We start from the raw sequence: 4,995 nt of genomic DNA on the forward strand, positions 1-4,995 counted from the left end.
GATCTTCTGAAACAATACTGGGGACAATCCGCCTTCCGGTGCGCGCATGCGGAGTTACTCGAACGGTCAAGTTCGCCGTTGTAAGCAAGAAGGCACCTTATCACGCCATACTTGGAAACGCCTGGATACACTCGATTCAAGCAATCCCTTATCACGCCATACTTGGAACCCCCTGGATACACTCGATGAAAGCAATCCCATCGATTTATCACCAGTGTATCAAATTTCCCGGTACGGACTGCACGATCAAAACATTGCGAGGGGAATAAAAGGCCGCTAGAGAATTACTGATCGCCACCGTCAAGCTCCAGCATTCTTCTCTACCGGTTAACTCTGTCTCTCCTCCGATCTCAAAAGTCTGCCCCAAGAAAGATGAAGTTCTCGAGATGCCTATTGACGAGATTGATCCTAGCCGGACCGCACGAATCGGCGCATATCTATCTGAGGATATGCAGCAGTCAATTCTCGACTTCCTCAAGAAGAATGTGTCTACGTTCGCATGGTCCATGGCAGACATGAAAGGGATTGATCCAGCTATAACGACTCATGAGCTTAATGTCGACCCAACCTTCAAGCCCATTCGACAAAAGAGGCGAAAGCTTGGGCCCGACAGGTCAAAAGCTGTGAACGAAGAGGTCGAACGGCTACTCGGTGCCGGCTCAATCGCTGAGGTGCGCTATCCTGGTTGGTCGACTTCAGTGACTTAAATAAAGCCTGCCCGAAGGACAGCTATCCTCTCCCAAATATCGACCGCCTAGTCGAGTCTACAGCTGGGAACGAGATGCTCACGTTCATGGACGCCTTCTCCGGGTACAACCAGATCATGATGCACCCTGACGATCGTGAGAAAGCGGCCTTTATCACAGACAGGGGAACCTACTGCTATAAGGTCATGCCATTCGGCCTAAAGAACACAGGAGCGACTTACCAACGGCTTGTGAACAAAATGTTCGCCAGATAAGCTGGGCGACACCATGGAAGTATACATCGACGACATGCTTGTTAAGTCGCTACACGCTGCCGACCACCTCCCTACAATATTGCTTCGAAACTCTCAACAAATACGGCATGAAACTAAACCCGGCGAAGTGCACGTTCGGAGTTTCCTCAGGAGAATTCCTTGGTTACATCATAACACAACGAGGAATCGTAGCCAACCCGAAGTAGATCTCGGCAGTCCTGAACCTCCCAAGTCCAAAAAATAGTAGATAAGTCGAACGGTTCACGGGTCGGATTGCTGCACTCAATCGGTTCATCTCTAGATCCACCGACAAGTGTCTACCATTCTACGATCTCCTGCGACGGAATAAGAATTTTATCTGGGATAAGAAGTGCGAGGAGGCATTTGCTCAACTCAAACAGTATCTGACTACACCGCCTGTACTCGCCAAGCCGAATGTCGGCGACGTTCTATCTCTTTACGTCGCGGTGTCCCCCGCAGCAGTCAGCATTGTTCTGATAAAGGAAGAGCGCGGCGAACAAAAACCAATCTTCTACACAAGCAGGCGTATGACGGGACCAGAAACGCGATACCCGACTCTGGAGAAGATGGCACTGGCCGTCGTCGAAGCAGCAAGAAAGCTTCGCCCGTATTTTCAGTCACATTCGGTGGAGGTACTAACCGACCAGTACCTCCGAACAATACTTCAGAACACCAACAGGTCTGGAAGATTAACAAAGTGGGCTATCGAACTCGGTGAACTTGATATCACCTACAAGAACCGAACGGTAGCAAAGTCCCAGGTTCTTGCGGATTTTTTAGTAGAACTGACTCCGGAACTGGAGTAAGACCTCGCGCTCCCGAGCCCAAACTGGACCCTTCATGTTGACGGATCTTCGACTAACAAAGGCGCGAGGGCCGGAGACCAATTACAGTCCCCGACCGGAGAACTGATCAGACAGTCTTTTAGCTTCGGCTTACCGGCGTCGAACAATGAAGCAGAATATGAATTTTTGATCGCCAGACTCCACTTAGCAAAAGCTGTCAAGGCTAAACGTCTAAGCGCCTACTGTGACTCACAGCTAGTCGCCAGTCAGTTTAGCGGCGACTACGACGCCCGCAACGACCAGATGGACGCTTACCTCAAGTTAGTCCAAGGTTTAGCAGCAGAGTTTGAATTCTTCAAACTCATTAAATTTCACAGAGGGGAAAACGTCTGCGCCGACGCCCTCGCGGCCTTTGGCAGCAAGCTCCGAGATCAGGTTAAATGAACCATCCCAATACACCACATTGAGAAGCCAAGTATCGATATCTCGACCGACCAAACGGTCATCGTAGCCCTAGTCACCGAGGTCACAACACCAGATACTGACGGGTTCGATCCGGACTGGAGAACAGAGTTCATCGATTATCTCAGCAAAGGGGAACTCCCAGCCGAGAAATGGGAAGCACGCCGACTAAAAGCACGCAGTGCTCATTACGTCATCTTAGACGATGAACTCCATCGATGGACCGTGAGTAAAGTACTCCTTAAATGCATTCATGGGGACGAAACCCTCAGGGTTATGCCCAAGACGCATGAAGGCGCCAGAGGCAACCACTCAGGCGGTCGCGCCTTGGCAATCAAAGTGAGAAGTCCAGGCTTCTTCTGGCCGACAATGAACGCAGATTGCGAATCCTACGCGAGAAGTTGCGACAAATGCCAAAGGCACGCACCAAGTATCCACTGCCCAACTGAAATGTTACGAACGACAATAGCACCTTATCCGTTCATGCGATGGGCAATGGACATCATAGGACCCCTTCCCAGTTCCTGACAACGACGTATTGTTCTCGTCCTCACCGACTACTTCACGAAATGGATAGAAGCTGAGGCCTTCGCTCAAGTCACGGACAAAGAAGTTTGCGGCTTCGTATGGAAGAACATTATCTGCCGCCATGGTCTGCCTTACGAAATTGTTACTGATAACGGATCGCAGTTCATGTCGGGCAACTTCAAGGAATTCTGTAGCAAGTGGAACATCCGATTAAGCACTTCCACCCCTCGCTACCCGCAAGGGAATGGCCAAGTGGAATCCTCCAACAAGCTTATCATTGACGGCATCAAGAAACACCTAGATCTGAAGAAAGGACATTGGGCCGATGAACTCGACGGAGTCCTGTGGAGTCACCGCACGACACCAAGAGGTTCGATTAAATCAACACCTTCCTCCCTTGCATACGGTGTCGAGGCTATGGCCCCTGCAGAGGTCAACGTTACAAGCCTCCGACGTTCGAAGATGCCCCAGTACGTAGAACTTAACAAGGAGATGCTGCTCGACGCCCTCGATGAGATCGAAGAACGTCGGGACCAAGCTCAGCTCCGAATCCAAAACTATCAGCATCAAATAGAGAGCTACTACAACAAAAAGGTCCATGCCAAACCCCTCGAACTCGGCGACCTCGTCATGCGCAAGGTGTTTGAAAACACTAAGGAACTAAACGCTGGTAAACTCGGGGCTAGGTGGGAAGGACCTTACAAGATCGTCAAAGTCGTCAAACCAGGCGTCTACCGACTTGAAACGTCGCGCAGAGAAGCAGTGCCTCGAGCATGGAACTCAATGCACTTACGCCGTTTCTACTCGTAGAAGCGTCGTCGCCTCCCAAAAAAAAAAACCGAGTAGATGCACCCCCGCGGTCATTTCCACTCAACCGAGGAAATGCGCTTCTAATAGCCACTTTTACTCGGGAAAATCGAACTACGAACGGCTTGATCCTCAACCGAGGTACGGAGGCAGCCTTAACCGACCCAGCTGTAACAACACCAAAGTCAAAACCTTGTTCTTTGTTTCGATCTCAATCGAGTAAATGACGATCGATGAACCCCGCCCGTCGTACGACGATCATCGCATCAGGCGATTCCCGTACCGCCAACAGGAGGTATGCGGACACTCACATTCCACTACTCAGCTATGCCCTGATCAGACACTTAGCTGAAGGATCCAACGGTCGCGTGTCACCAAAAAGAGTGAAATCTTTACCTTTTTTCGACTATCAATTAACGGACTGGCTACCCAAATACCCGACTGTCACTGGAAAAACAGATACAAGAACCTTCCACTCTTAGATTCAGTCTCTTGTCTTCGAAATAGAATGGCGCACATAGACGTTATCTCGGCCGTAACGCGACAAGAACTGACCAAAGTCCCTTAGCGGCTTGTTTTGTTATCTATTTGCGAAAGTCAAAGATCAAGCACCTATCGTTTCTAAGCGAACACGCTGCAAAACTTTTAGGCGAGCTGAGATTTACTTAAAAACATCGCAGATACGGATAAGAAACAACAACACATGAATTTAAAGTTTGCTTAAAACAGCAACTCGCTGACAAGGTAAAAATGTGTCTAATCATACAACAAAAGGGTCTATCAAGACCACAAACGCATTTCAACAGAAAACACAAAGAGTTTAAGTAATACAACATCAGCGGAGGGTCAAGCAGCAGAATCTTGGTCATCCCCGTTCAGCACACTCGGAGCAAAAGGATCCACGGGGTCTTCGGTCACTGAAGCAATCGGGCCCTCCACTTGAGCAGAAATAGGAACGAGAAGGTCTTCGGTCACGGAAGCAATCGGGCCCTCCACTTGATTTCACTGTTCGTCTCTTCCTCGTTGGGTTTTGGCGAGGACGTCTTCTCAGCTCGATCACCCTCTTCCTCCTCATCCTCTTGTTCCTCGGAGGAAGTATTCGAGACTAGAACATGGTCTTCGGTGCCTGCGTTCTCAGTCCCTTCTTCTCGGACTAAGATACCATCTGTCTTGGGGTTGTCTTTCTCAGGGCTCTCCTCGAGGAATCCTTCTCCGGGCACTCCTCGAGGGTATCCTTCCCCGGAACCTCAGCATGTTCTGTCGGGGCCAACGTGATATCAACCATCGGCTCTTCATACGGCTCCTCGGTGATCTCGCGGGAGGTAATGAGCCGCGTTCGATCCATACGGATCAAACGGTGCTCGAAACCTGTCCTCAACGAAGCGAGAAAGAAGAACTAGCGGAGAAAGAGTAAGATCGCTGTCAGACAGC

The sequence above is a fragment of the Brassica oleracea genome, chromosome C2 (assembly GCF_000695525.1).
Source record: "Brassica oleracea var. oleracea cultivar TO1000 chromosome C2, BOL, whole genome shotgun sequence".
NCBI classification, from domain to species: domain Eukaryota; kingdom Viridiplantae; phylum Streptophyta; class Magnoliopsida; order Brassicales; family Brassicaceae; genus Brassica; species Brassica oleracea.